This window comes from Culex pipiens, chromosome 3, assembly GCF_016801865.2.
Source record: "Culex pipiens pallens isolate TS chromosome 3, TS_CPP_V2, whole genome shotgun sequence".
Lineage (NCBI taxonomy): Eukaryota > Metazoa > Arthropoda > Insecta > Diptera > Culicidae > Culex > Culex pipiens.
The window spans coordinates 22,802,099-22,818,313 of NC_068939.1; the positions used below are offsets into that span (position 1 = coordinate 22,802,099).

The window sequence follows — 16,215 nt, forward strand, 5'->3', positions numbered from 1 at the left end:
TACAAAGCAAAAAATCCGATGGTAAAATCGCATGCAAAAGCATGCACATCACCTTCGTCAAAAAAGACAATTAATATTACACTTAATAAACACAAAAAAAAGTGGCAACCAACAGGATTCAAACCCAGCACCATCGGTAAGGACTGGCGTCTTAGCCCGCTCGGCCGATGTAGAATGGAAAGGAATAACGCATATATGAGCTTGACATTTCGGTCAAGTAGGTTTCCCATACTAATGGGCTGATGTCTACTTTTTTTGCTGAGCACAGCAAAAGAAAAACAATAGAAAAGCTGAGAATATGTCGCTTTCGGTGGCTATAACCTGAAAACTGAAAACGGAGCCCTTCATCAAAAAATCTGTAAAGTACTTTTCGATTGCAAATTCAATTTAACATTAAAAAAATGGGTTATTTTTTTGCATGAAATTTCGATTTTTACCAAAAATTACTATCTTTTCAAAAATTCATTACTCGGCGGCAGACCATACTTCTCTATGGCTCAAAAGTTGCGGGGTTTTGTCCCCTAAAATATATTTAAAATTTTCAAAAATAAAAAAAATACTTAGGGGAAAGTGGGGCAAGTGTAACAAGCTAAGGAAATGCTCGTTATAACACATTAAAAACGTTAAAAAATCTGTCGGATCTTTTAGAATCATCTTATTCCAGATCTTGACTGAGACTTTGATAGAACAAGTTTTTAAAAAATTCAGTTTTTTAATGTAAAAAATTGATTTTAATTTTTTTTTATTTTTCGTACGTTCTACTCAACTAGTGGGCAAGACGAACAACCCGTTGGGGCAAGAGGAACAATGCATGAAAAACATGCTAATTTACTAACAATTGAACTATTATCACTCAGATACATTAGATTAGGATGTTTTTGAAACGTTTCTTTCATTTGAATATGGGTCATTCCATCTCAACTGTGCACGAAAAAATGCAAATTTGAAAATTACCCTCTCCGATCCTGCTCAAATTTGGCAGAGCTGTTGATACTATCAAAACATACAAGAATCCCAAATTTCATCCAAATCGGACCACCCCCTCCATTTTTGTACCTCCCCAAAAAATCGACTTTTTGGCGATTTTTGACCAAACCTCCTAGTTTCAAACGGCGATAGCTCAGGAACCACAAATCTTAGAAGGTCGGTCTTAGACTCAATTTTGAAGGAAATTGGACGTAGAATCCATTTCCGTGATCAAAATTTTGATTAATTTATTTTTTCTACCTGTATTGCGCAATTGAAAACTTTAAACGGCCGTATCTCAAAACACCCCAACTTATTTTTTTTATTTGACCTCACCATCGTGTTCCCTGGCCAATTTTACATAAGAATCACTTATCGACAGAAATGAATATGTTTCGTTCCAGAGATATCGAATTTTAAAGTTTTGGGTTTTCGAGATTACCTACATCAGCTTCATTTGCCGCATCTGCTAGAAGCACACAGGCGGGCTGATCAATAACTGCTACCTTGTGCTGGGAGATGATTGATTTAATTTATTTTTTAAATTTTACGCAAATATTTATTCAAATGGCTCATAGGGGAAATTCTCGTATGTTTGGCAGCTTAAGTCCTCGCTCCTAGTTTCGTCCAATTTACTCATTTTCACTATTTAAACAACAAATTTTGCAAAACTCGATAGAAACTTGCTTGTTAACTTCTTATTGAGCTATTTATCACTCGATTTCAGTTGAAAACGCTTTTAATCAGCTGTAATTGAATGCCAAAGCGCTGATATGGCAACATTAGAGGAACGCTGGAATTAGATGCTGTTCCCCTACCTTGATCAATCTATTTTTGTGAAAGGAATATTTATTGGGTTATTTTGAATGCACCGTTTTTTACGTGTTGCTAACCGTTTTAGAGTAGGTCATAGGCCATGACTAGGGCCTTTATCATGGGCGGTAGCAAAATAGTGTCACTCAGCAAAAACCCCAAAACCTGCTTTATTATTATTATAATTATAGTTAATTATTGACACTTTACCATAATTTGGCAAATCTGATTTATGGTTCAAAAGATTGATCATATTAAATCAATTTTTATATTGTGAGCCAGCTCCATTTGATTAAAAGATGATTTTGGTCAAGTTACATTTAATTAAAAAAAACTTTATACGTGAGGACAGCAGTTGTATTGTGTTCGGAGGGTGTCGAAATCATCGCTTCTAAATTTGGGGAATTAGCCGCTTTGCAGCAGATCAAACTTTGTGATTTTCTTACATTTTTCAGTTTTATACTTTCCAGAAATCCTTTTTCTACTCCTTGTGATCGTCCTTCATTAGAGTACAACGTATCAACAAATTTTATTCATTTTAATTCATATTTTTTATTCAATAAAGTATCGTGCACTTATTGTTCAGTGTTACTAACAAGATTAATTGCATTTTCCTGCTCGCTCCGTCGGAATCCAATTCTGCCCTTTACTGTGTGTCGTTATTGCTCTGTCCTATGGGTTAGCACAGAAATTCACTTCATTTTTTTTTGAGCAGATACACATTCGCGATTAAACTTCAGTTTCCTACAGTGTTATACAGTTATTTTTTCCCAATTTGGTAAAAATTATTTATGATGAAATATCATTTCAATAAATGGCCAGGTAGTAGTTATTGATCAGCCCACCTGTGTGCTTCTAGCAGATGCAGCGAATGAAGCTCATGTAGGCAATCTCGAAAACACACAACTTTAAAATTCGATATCTCTGGAACGAAACATATTCATTTCTGTCGATAAGTGATTCTTATGTAAAATTGGCCAGGGAACACGATGGTGAGGTCAAATAAAAAAAATAAGTTGGGGTGTTTTGAGATACGGCCGTTTAAAGTTTTCAATTGCGCAATACAGGTAGAAAAAATAAATTAATCAAAATTTTGATCACGGAAATGGATTCTACGTCCAATTTCCTTCAAAATTGAGTCTAAGACCGACCTTCTAAGATTTGTGGTTCCTGAGCTATCGCCGTTTGAAACTAGGAGGTTTGGTCAAAAATCGCCAAAAAGTCGATTTTTTGGGGAGGTACAAAAATGGAGGGGGTGGTCCGATTTGGATGAAATTTGGGATTCTTGCATGTTTTGATAGTATCAACAGCTCTGCCAAATTTGAGCAGGATCGGAGAGGGTAATTTTCAAATGCTGTTCCGCTTCAGATGGAATGACCCATATGAAAAATAATATTTTACTAAAAATTTGACCGTTCTAACGAAAAACAAAAAATTTCTTAGATGATAAATACTAAATTGTTATAATATCACTATATTTTGTATGGACAATTTTTTTAAACAATTGTTTATCAGTTTTTAAGAACTTTTATGTATTTTTTTCACAATAAAATATGTTGCTGCAGCAATTCGTATTTTTTTCCATACTAAAAATCCATATGGTACACTTGCCCCACCTGAACAAGATTTTTTAAAAGCTCTCAACAAAAATAACTAAAAGTTGAATCATACTTTATAATAGGTGCAAGTCAGTGGTAGGGACACTACTAATCTAGGAAAAATAGCATTTTGATGAAATGAGCCTTAAAACGAACCCTAAGCCTTATTTTGTACTTTCCAAATATTATAAGGAAACAAAGGTTTTGGAAAAAAACTTCATTCAATCTTATGCCACGTGGCGTTTACGTCTTTTTGGCGGTTATGTGGTAGTAGAATCAGCTAATTGCATTGTTAGCAACAATTCCTCATACTGGAAATAATCAAAATTGTAAAAATTACGGCCTTACGAGCGATTGTTCCTCTTGCCCCATATGGTCGTCTTGCCCCACCTTCCCCTATTTTGGGAAATTGAGTTTTTATGAAAAAAAAGTTAATTAAAAAAACGGCAATTTTATTTTTCCGTGTACCTATTTTTTCAATAATCCTCAACAACACCCACAAAGTTTGAGCGAAATAAAAAAAATACAAAAAAAAATGACGAAATCGGCCGATTTCGTAGAGAATTAGAGAAGCGCATGGCACACTAGGGTGTAATATGGTTGTATGAAAAAAAATAAAGTTGTCCAAATTTAGTGAGCACAGCAACTTATCAGTTCCTTTTGGGGTCTTAACTCCCTAAAATTTGGGAACGATTAGTTAAGTCTCCACTTTGCGCAAAGCGATTCAATTTTGTATGGGAATTAGTATGGGGAAACCCATTATTTTCATTTTGATATTTCAAAAATCCACGTTTCACGCTATATTAAAACCGGATTCATATTCGGATGCTCTGGAAGGTGCTCTACAACTTTCCCGAAGAGAGTATGGTGCTAACATGTCCCTATAAAAAGATACAGCGAGTTCAAAACACGTCTAAAACGTGTTTTTTGTTCGAAAATCACGTTTAAGACGAGTTTTGAGGACGCTGTATCTTCTTTCAGGAGCAAGTTAGCACCATACTCTCGGCGGGAAAGTTGTAGAGCACCTTCCAAAGCATCCGAATATGAGTCCGGTTTTGATAAAGCTTGAAACGTGGATTTTTTGAATATCAAAATTAAAAAATATATATATGGAAAATTGAATCGCTTTCCGCAAAGTGAGGACTGAACCAATCGTTCTCAAACTTTGGGGAGTTGTTTAGGACCCCAAAAGGAACTGAAAAATTGCTGTGCTGGAAAATCGATTTTGTCATTACACCCTAATGCAGGGGTGCTCAAAGTTTTTGGTGGCCGGGCCAAATTTGAAACTCAAATGAGCTTGCGGGCCAAATATACAGAAAAAATTAAAAATTAAAAAAAATCAATATTGTTATTTTAATTTAAATGTTTTACTTTCTGTTATTTAAAAAAAATAGTCAATTCAAAATAATAGAAACCACAAAATAACGGTTTTCTATCGGAATTGATGATTTTATTGTTTCAGGTATTTGAAGAATTTTGTTTAAGCTGAATGTACTTGTGTTTAAAAAAATAATGTGTTGTTTTTATATTTTGAAAATGGTGACATTAAATGTTAAACAATTCATCTTAACATTTCAATGAAAAAAATGTAAGAATATGTTTTAGGCTTCCGTATACTTAAACAATATTTAAAAAAAATAAGATTTGACAAAAAAAACATTTTAGCAAAAAAAAACATTTATTTATTTAATCGAAAATTCACTAAAATTCAAATTATTTTTAATAAACACAAACATGCACAAATGATTCTAAATGCAAAGGAATGCATGTTTTATTAATTTCAGCTGATTGCACTTAATTTTTTTTTTTTTTTTTTGAGGTTTTGAAGTTTGTTGGAAAATATAATTTTGCTCCTGGTTTTTCGAGCCAATTTTTTATTAATAGGGGAGGGATGGGTTGATCGACGAAAGCTTTGTAAAATATTTGCAACAAACTTGATCCTCTGATTTCCACATTTTGTCTGCCTGAATCAGTTGGTAGTCAAGTTTGTGGAGCAGTTCATAAAAGGTTCATAACGACTTGCAAATTAATAAAGAAAACTTATATTTTTGCAACTATTACAGAATTCTACTTAAGTCAAACTTGAACATTTTTTTTAATATTTCCAAAAATATTTGATGAAAGTTTTGACGATATTTATTAGTTTCACTCTCATTGAAACGTGTAAAATTCTTTTAATTATAAGATTTTTGGAATTTATTATTTGTATCCTAAAGAAGGCATCAAAATATTGATAAATTGATAAGTTTTTTTTTTTATTAACAAAAAATAAAATAGAATAAACACATTACAGTTTAAAATAAACCTTAATTTTTAAAAAGTATGAAATCACTTTACAAGTCGTTAACGGGCCATTTTACATGATCATTCAAAATGGGTCCGCGGGCCATAAAATATCACCTCGCGGGCCACGTTTGGCCCGCGGGCCATACTTTGGTCCTAATGGCACACACAATACATGAAAAGCATTCAAACAGTATATGATGTCTTATTAATGAATGTTAGATAGTTGCAGCATAAAAATAGTTTTTTTTATGAATGAATATCTCTTTTTCAGACAAATTGTTCTATTTTTATGGATCAAAAATTAAACTTGAGTACTATCGAATGGTGGAACGAATGTTGCGTTGTTACAAGATACCTCGATTTGTTTGTGGTGTTTTATTGGATATTAGCTAGCTATCATCCAATTGGAAATCCAAATAAACGTCACCGTTAGACATTTTCCAGAGTACTTCTTATGAAATACAATTTATTAATATTTCACCATAATACTATGGGGAATCCTAACAACCTCTGGCTTTCACCATACCTCACTAGTCAGTTAACCCACACGGACAGCGCACCATGTTCTTTCCAAAGCCATGGTGGAGGACACTACTGATATCAACCCTCGTGGAATCTATCTCCACCTCCACGATACTCCCAAAACCAGCCATCTGCCAGCTAACGGACTGTTCGCTGCCCAAACTATCTCCAGTTCGTCACCCACTGTGCGCCTCAACGTTCGACATTTTTTCACTGCGCCCAAGATCGACTCGCAGATTCCCCGTGTTCCGCCGTGGTCACCTGCACCTATTCGATTTATTCCGCAATCAAAAAGACTCCCGGAATTGCTTCGAGTTGGATTTCATGTTTGCCTTTCAAGACGATGCACAACACCAGTCACTCCACGTAGGGATTAGCTGCCAAGGCAAGGGCAAGCTCATGTTCATCTACGAGTCCAGTAACATCTGGAGTTCGCGCTGCATTGATCCGGTACCGATCAACCGGGCGTGCAACTTCCATGCCCACGAGCAACTTCGGTTCACTGCCATAGGTAACGATACCTTGCTGGTTGAAGATCTATCGTCGTTTGCACCACCGAGAACGCGGATGATCTTCCGGGCCGGCGGTAAACCTCTGGACCAGGGTCAACAATCGAGTTGCAAATGTCGGAATCTGCTGCGTGACAAGAGAAGATTCGAGCGATGCATTCAGTACCATCAGGAGCAGATTGACAATGAGGTACAGATTCGTCAAGGGCGGGAAAGGATCGTCAAGGAGTTTCGGATTGCACTGGCTATGCTGGTGGTATCGTGCTGTGGTACCGTGTTTGTGAGGTGCTGGGCGACCCGGAAGGTCACTGACTTTGAGTACATTTCGAATTTTGTGTATGCTTGACATTCGGTGCCATGTGTAAGCACAGCAAGCCGAGAAAAAAAGCAAGGCAAAATTTTTCCACCAATAAGGCTACGTGTGAGGTATTCGCGGAAAATGCTTCTATGGTTTACTGAAATAAAGCACTAACTTTTTAATGATAGTTCACTTAATATAATTGCATATTAATACGAAATAGCAATGTCATCGGACTGATTAGAAATCGTAGATTATACCCAAAGGACCGCTACATACTTCCGGAAAGTCATCAGTCTATTAAAGTTTGTCAACAAGAAACCATGCGGAAGCCATGTAGAAGAACCCTTATAATTTGTTGCCTTTTGATCTCGTTGGTTTTTTCAGCAACCTTTCCGAAGCCGGAAATTTGTCAACTGACCGAATGTTCCCTGAACCACCTAACTCCAGTGCGACAACCGCTGTGCGCTGCAACATTCAACATGTTCGCTCTAAAACCGGTAACCCAGTTCCGTAGGTTCCCCACGTCCCTCAAGGGGCGCCATTTGTTTGATTTGTTCTACGAACCAGACGACCACCGGAATTGCATCGGATTAGACGTAATGTTCATGCTGCAAGACGACCAAATCTTTCAAACACTACAAATCAACGTGATCTGCCCATCTGTGCCAGGAATCAGCCTAATCTACGGGTCCAAACAAGTTTTCAACTCACGCTGTATCAAACGGATATCGGACCACGCCGGAATGGCTCAAGCCTGCAACTTCCACGCCTTCGAGCAGCTTCGATTTACGTCCATTACCAACGATACTCTGCTGGTTGAAGATCTGTCGCCACATGTGCCACGGGGAACGCGGGTGATCTTCAGGACTACCGTCGAAGCTCAAAATCGTAGTACGGAATGTCGATGCAGAATTCTACGACGCGATATGACTCACTGGAAACGATGCATCCAGCACCATAGGAATCAGATCGATAACGAGGTTCAGATCAATCAATCACGCGAAAAAGTCATCCAGGAGTTCCGAATAGGACTGGCCATCCTGGTGGCGTCATGCTGCTTTACCATGTGTGTGAACTGCTGGGCGACTAGGAAGATCGCCGGTTGCGAGTGCATTTCGGACGTTATGAATGCATAAAAGACACATTCTCCGGCAATGTACACCTTAGGATGAAATTTTGAAAATCGAGTATGAGCTATTTGGATATTTTTCCTCGATTCTAGACTACTTGAAGCTTCGAAAATCATGGTTTTCATTAATTGATCATTTGAATATCATTATGTAAAAGTTGGTTAAGTTATGCATCAATTCATGATAAAATCATCGTTTTAAAACATTTTTCTAAAAACTCCTGGTTTTCAGCGAAATAAAATCCAAAAATTATTCTTTAGATTGCATTTTGTAGGTTTTAGTTGTACTAAACGGAAATGTCATGCATTTGCAGTTTATCTTAAGTTAAGTATTTTTTCAAACTAGTGTAAGTTTACCATTTTATTGCGTTGCAACGTCACGAAAAAGGGACAGTTGTTTATGCCAACAGAAAACTAAACATTCAATCATTTTGATATTTTAGATGCTCTTTGTACTTGGAAAGAGCTTTCAAATGCAACATAGAGCGACTAAATTGGTTGTCTAGATCCAAAGTTACAACAGGTTTAAGTTTGCGTTGCAACGTCACGAAATTTTAAATCATATTGGTCACATGGCAAAAAAGGTGTATGCGTAGTTGGTTTTTGAAGATAAAAGGTTACTAAATATTATATATTTTTTTATATAATGTTTCCGAGCATATTTACAGAAGAATTGTACATGGGTCATTCACAAATTCCGTTACTTAAGTTTGAATGCAACTCGATAAAAGTAGGTATTTTATGAAACTTGTTGAACAAATCAAAATATACCGATGTTCACAATGGGGGAAAAATCTAAAACTTTCAAAAAAGTAATCACTTGGTTACTGGATGGCCCCTTTATGATAAACTGATTTACGCGAGGGTTCATTCAAATACAACGCAACGATTTTTTTATCCTGCACCATTAAGTAGGCCAAATTATAGTGAAATTCACTAAACATTAAAAATCACGTGATTCGATTGTTTTTTTTTTTACAAACTTTTGTCACTTTGTTGATGGACGAACCCTTACCTAAATAAGTTGTATGCAACGTTTAGTTGTTCGCAATTAAAAATGTTATGTTGGGCAGGTAAACAGTTTTATTATTTCCTCAAATTAAAATTTAATTCAAAAAGCACAAAAGTCAACAAAATAAGTTAAGTTGTTTGCAGATCACCCCTTAGGGCCATCAACAAACGATATGGGCACTTTATTTATAAATTTCAGCCCTCCTGAAAACTTGAAGCTCCTCCTCCCTTCTAAAACTTCCACGTGTTTTGTAAATTGATCAAAAGCATTAAAGTATTAAGGGAGCGTTCGTGAATTTCGTAACAAAATATTTATATTTTTAGGCCTCCTCTACCCCCTGGTAATATATTTCCGATACATTTTTTGTGTAAATCCTCGAACCCCCTCCCCCATGATATTATGCCGTTACGTAATGCATGGACGTCCCATTACATGGATAGAGGAGGGGAGAGTGGGGGGGGGGTGTCCTTCGTGATAATAGAATAATACAAATATTTATTTTTACTATAAAAATGTTTGGAAAACTTCGTAAATCGTACTGCTACTGTGATAGCAGTATAGGAGGAGGGGGGGGGGGGGGTCAAACATGGGCGGGCCAATCAATTCACATATCCTTGTACTGTCTATTAATGTCCTATAATAAAACCTTAACCTACAGTTGTTCAAACTAACAAAAACTATGATTTATTTTGAAACTAAAATTTCGTGACGTTGCAACGCAACGAAAAACTCTGTTTTCAAAAACAAAGCGTTGCAACGTCACGAAATGTAAGTGGTCTTTAAAAATCGGGGTTTGATTTTTTCGTAAAACTAATGATTGCATTCGATTTGTTGGCCAATTTTGCACTTAAAATGGAAGAAGAACTCCAAAATTGTCGTTTAACAGAGCAGAGTTTATGGCGAAAAATGAATTGGGTCAGGATTGAGAAAAAGTCACGCGTTGCAACGTCACGCTACATATTCCCCTCTCAAAAATCGAATATTCGCTTAAAATAATGCTTCAATACTGTTTCTTATAGGAAATTTAATGTGCTTTCCGAATCTGTAATAACATATGTACCTTTTCAATATATTTTTTGAGTTACAGCCGAAATACTGAAAAAAGAAAAGTCAAGGCGTTGCAACGTCACGGCGGAATGTGTCAAAAACATTTGCATCAAGAAAGTTGTAATTATTACACCCAATCTTGAAAAAAAAAACTCAAGAAAAAAGCCAGATGGCAGCACCATCCAACATGACATGATCCAACTGATTTTTTTTGGTGCCTTCGGTATGCCCAAAGAAGCCATTTTGCATCATTAGTTTGTCCATATAATTTTCCATACAAATTTGGCAGCTGTCAATACAAAAATGATGTATGAAAATTCAAGAATCTGTATCTTTATAAGGATTTTTTTATCGATTTGGTGTCTTCTGCAAAGTTGTAGGTATGGATTAGGAAAACAATGAAAAAATGATACATTTGGTATTTTTTGATTTCACTTTTTGTCACTAAAACTTTATTTGCTTCTTTGCTACTTTTCAGAAATTTCCAGAATGTTCAAAAAATCTTTCGGTACTATATATTGGTTGCAAAAATTTTCAATGTCATTCGAAAAGAATCGCAGTTATTCATTTTTTAAAATGAGTGCCCATGTTTGCCCACTTTTGAAAAAAATATGATTGAAGAGCTGAGCTGAGGGCCAAACATTACGTTCTTTTGAAATGTTAGTCTTGATTTAAAAAAATGCAAATATTGTTTTGGAAAAGAAAGGAAAATTTTACAAATGTTTCATATTTTAACGACGTAAATCGGACCATTAGATGCTGAGACAACATTATATAATGGTGGACTGTTTGGACGAGACTTAGAAAATATCAATTTTTCTGTTTTTATGTATTTTCATGGCAATATCTCAGCAACTCATATCAACAAAGTTCAAAAAAGCAAAATATAGATAATTTTCTTAGCCTTTCAAATTTTTTTTTTTTTCAGAAGTGGGCAAACTTGGACACTAAATTTAAAAAATGAATAACTGCGACTGGTGAACTTGAACGACTATTAACTTGAAAACGGTGCACTTTATCAAAATTTCACTAAAGTTCTTTTTGATTGCAAATTCGATTTTACATCGAAAAATGAAGCTGAAAAATTTTTGCGACCAATATTTCGATTTTTTGAAAAAAATCAGAATTGTTCAAAAATTCATCACTCGGTCAAAGATTGTTTGCACATTCTGGAAATTTGTGTTGTGTGTCCCTTTTGTTTCACATTTTTGTCGTGTATTGTGTGCTGCGAGGAGAAAATTACCCTCTGAAAATGCAGCGTCATCAGTGCATAATTGACAAAGGGAGCGCGTGGTCATAAAAAATATTCGGAGTGAAAAGTGATTTGTTTTGTGATTTTCAAAGCCCTTCCTATATCATCATTGATCGGAAGGCACGGCGTCGGGTGGATTAAATTTTTCGAATAAGGTTTTATTTTTTTTGCGGTGAAAAGGCCATTTCTATATAATGAACGAAAGACGCACTGACAATTTGGATTATTGAGTTTATAGTGGAGCAAAATAACTGTGTGTGAGTGAGTTTGTGTGTTAACCAGAAAGACCTTCCCATAGCATCGTTGCTCGGAAGGCTCGCCGACGGGTCTGTTATAAAAGTCCTCCCCATAGCGTCGTGGCTCGGGAGGCATCGAAAAGCCAATACCTTATCCTACTAACCCAAAAAAAAATTGATCACGTGATGCTTGAAGAAGATGCTGTGGATTCAACGGTCTCAAGCGGTATCAACAAGTATATAGCGAAAAACTATGTGCTTGATGAGTCTGCAACTTCAACTATCGGACTAACATTCCTCCCTTTCGTTGAACTGCAGGCTTCTTGGGAGGGCGCCGGTATTGACTAATAAAGTAGAGATCTTCAGTGGTTAAACAGTGAACGGATGGTTGGCTCCCACTGATCATTTTTGATTCATTGTTTAACTTCAGCTGATCTGTCAATAACGGAGTAGCAGCTCATTGGCAGTCAACCATGCTCATGCTCATGCTCATGCTCATTCTGGAAATTTCTGAAAAGTTGGCATTTTATGTCCCCTAAATACATAAAATAATATTTTTTTTTTGTAAATCAAGTCTTAGTGACAAAAAGTAAAATTAAAAATCACCAAAAAAATTTAACGGTGTTTAATTTTTTTTTTCTGTGTAGTCCTTATCCATATCTACAACTTTGCCACCAAATCGATCAAAAACGCGTTCTGACCCCTTTGGCCAAATGTCGCGGAGTTTTTTCGGTTTTTATTGAAAATCTCAGGATTGAAATCGAATTTTGGGGATCTGTGAAGGTCAAAATGTGAGGCATTGCGAGCTGCACAAAATGGCGTTCTTAACTCAATTTGGCCCAAAATCGACATACGTTAAGTAAGCACGAGAGCGACGAGCTGCCAAATTTGTATATATGAACAAACTCATGATGCAAAATGGCTTCTTTGGGCATACCGAAGGCCCAAACAAGTTTCATTTTGCTACTTTTTTAAATGATTTTTTTAATAATTTGCAAATTTTTTGAAACGATCGTTTTAAGAACATAATTATTTTAAGAAATTGAGCAAACAGCAAAATAATGAAAATAATGAATATTTTGTAAAAATTAATGTTTAGTTTTAATCCAATCTATTGATTTTTTAAAAGTTTTTACGACCTGGCTGGAAGGAAACATCAGCTATTAACAATAGATTAACAATTCAGATTTATTTTTACTAAGCAATAGTAAACAAAAAAAAACTTTCATTTTTTTTTAGCAAAATTGAAACTAAAATTGAAACCACAACGTAAACAATATTTTTTGATTAAAGACTTAAATACTGGAATAACAATAAAACCTAAAATTTGTATATAATTAAATTCCAAATCAAATGCTTGAAAGTATTGGTTAAACATTCATATTGATCTCATCTTCTTCTTTGTCTTGTATTTTTCTCGTTTCTTGAAGTTTTCCTGTGATCGAAATTTGATTTTACGGACCTTTACCCATACAACCTGCAGATTTTCCGGAATCGGTTCCAGAGTGGCCAAAGTTATCACTTTTTAGTGTAAGAACCTTCCTTGGGCTTATACGAATCCAACGCAATAAAGAGCACCTCGATCCGACGTTCCGTGTTGAATTGATTCGCGTTCGAACAAAACCGTCGAAATTTTTTATATATATAGATTATATTATAGGGTGGGTACTAGGGTGGTCCAAATCCGGACTTTTTTGGGGCTACCCCCTGAAATCAAAGATTGACCCATCACTAGGCTAAATTCTAAATTTGAGCTCATTCTGACCACGGGAACCCCTCCCTCCAATCGCTTAAAGTTTGTATGGGAAAAATCGTCAAAATGTATGGAGAAAAGCAAATGTTTTATTTTTTACCTGTGGAAGGCGCCATAATTATCCGATTCTTACCATTTCTCAAATGTAGAACCTTCATTAAATTTAGAACAACTTTCCCGAAGACACCATATTTTTAGGATTTTTTCCCGCGAAGTTATTAGCGCTCAAAACTGACCCTTTTTGCGCGGCCAGCTGTAAGGGGCTACCTAACAATGGTGTTTATTTCCAATTCGTACATGCACGTGCTCTCTCTCAGGTTCAAACTCTCTCACGAGCTTGCTCGCCTGCCTGCCTGCCTGCCTGTTTACCAACAAGCGCGCGCTGTTTCTCTGCTTGGACTTTTGTCGTCGTCGTCGTTTTCGTTTGCTATCCGCTGCGCTGCGTTTCTGGCATGTTTATTATAATTTTCAACTAAAATAGCAGGATTGTTGTGAGATATTTTTAGCATATAAATTCTGAAATTATGACAATTATGCTCGATTAAAAAATTACAGCAAATGTCATGAGAACAGGGTTTGTTTGTTTTTCCAAGCATTACACGTAGTTTTTCGTATATGCTAAAGAAACATGATAATGATTCAATGATTTAAAAAAAAAAACTTCAGGTAATATAAATGTTGTTCCTTTAGGTAGTTTGCTTTAACAAAAATATACTTAGTACAAATCAAGGCAATTTTACAATTATTACTGCAAATTTTCATTCATACTCTCTATTATTATTTTTTTATTCTTTCTGGAAATTTCTTTCTGTGTTCCTAGACCACCTGCAACAAATATTGCAACTGTTTATCATGTTTTGTCAGTTTACCTGTAAATTTTTCGATTCAGGAAACATCTCTTTCTGCACAATCGTTAACTACCTTCAGATCTTGCAGTTGTGTCCTTCCTTTAAGATACTCATTTGGATTCAGTTTAAAAAAAATCTAAAGAAAATTCCTTCCTTTTTTATCTAAAAAACTGCATGGTATTTCTTGTAACAAAAGCAGATAAATTAAAATCCAAAACGTTTGCAATTAGGTATGGATCAGAACAGATGACGATTCATAGATGAACTAATTCATCAAATTTGTATTCTCTCTCACACGCTCTTATAATATGATATCTTTTGTTGATCACATATTACATTAAATTTTATATCTCAAAACAAACCTGGTATTTTAGTTGAACATTATAATAAACATGCCAGAAACGCAGCGCAGCGACGACAAAAGTCCAAGCAGAGAAACAGCGCGCGCTTGTTGGTAAACAGGCAGGCAGGCGAGCAAGCTTGTGAGAGAGTTTGAATCTGAGAGAGAGCACGTGCGTGTACGAATTGGAAATAAACACCATTGTTAGGTAGCCCCTTACAGCTGGCCGCGCAAAAAGGGTCAGTTTTGGGCGCTAATAACTTCGCGGGAAAAAATCCTAAAAATATGGTGTCTTCGGGAAAGTTGTTCTAAATTTAATGAAGGTTCTACATTTGAGAAATGGTAAGAATCGGATAATTATGGCGCCTTCCACAGGTAAAAAATAAAACATTTGCTTTTCTCCATACATTTTGACGATTTTTCCCATACAAACTTTAAGCGATTGGAGGGAGGGGTTCCCGTGGTCAGAATGAGCTCAAATTTGGAATTTAGCCTAGTGATGGGTCAATCTTTGATTTCAGGGGGTAGCCCCAAAAAAGTCCGGATTTGGACCACCCTAGTGGGTACGTTTTTCAAAAAGTTCATCTATCAATTTAGATTTGATTTTAGTGTTTTCAGTATGGCTCCCCTTGTAGGGCATGCCCACAGGAGCTCTTATGCCAAATATCAGCGCATTTGATTGTAAACTGTCTGCGCGCATCAGGGTTAAAGTTTACACGGACTTTTTGTTCAAACGCTCCTACAGGTCTAAGAGAATCAAGCGCCAACTTCTGGTATGGTCAGGCCTTAGGGGAATGGTCTGGGGAACACTTTTCCCGAAGAGAGCACACGGATTCGTTGTACCTAGAGCTGGCGCATTGGCAAAACATCCGATATCTCCAGAATCAACGATTTGTCATCAAAAAGCATGAAATTTTCCTTAGCATGCTATGAAAGCTTGAAGAACACCAAGACGTCATATGTCAGGCTGGCAAATTTGGTAATAGATTTTTTTAAATCATTTTTATTTCTAAACTGTTTTTGTACGGACAATGGATACCTGTCTAAATAGTATCGTTGATGAAAATTTCTGTTATGTTCAAGCATGGCTTCCACCGTACTTACTGTCACTGATCTTCCTAGTGGCCCAACATTTCACAACCACGGTACAGCTGCACGATACCACCAGAATCCCCAGTGCGGTCCAAAACTCTTGGGCAATTCGTCGGCGGATTTCTCGCAACTGCTCCGCCTCGTCGAGCAGTCGCTGATGGTATTGGACGCACCGTACACCCTTTGCCGAGTCGCGGCGTAGGATTCGACACTGGCATTTTGGACTTTGGTGACGCACCGAAGCATTCGCGACCTTTCGGAAGATCATTCGCGTTCCCGGCGGTAAGAACGGGGCTAGGTCTTCAACCAGCAAGGTATCGTTGCCTATGGCAGTGAACCGGAGTTGCTCGTGGGCGTGGTAGTTGCACGCCTGGGCCAATCCGTCCTCAAGCGAAACGTGGTTAACGCAGCGCGAACCCAGGACGTTCTTTGTGTCGTAGATGAACAGGACCCCGGATTTGCGTTGGCATGTGATGTCCACGTGGACCGATAGGTAGTTATTCTCGGCAAA

At 36.6% G+C, this 16,215-nt stretch overlaps 1 protein-coding gene across 1 annotated transcript in view; it reads right to left on the reverse strand.

Moving 5' to 3' along the window:
• Nucleotides 1–16,215, reverse strand: part of LOC120418934 (valine--tRNA ligase) — a 61,011-nt gene that overhangs the window by 30,724 nt on the left and 14,072 nt on the right. The window lies entirely within an intron of this gene.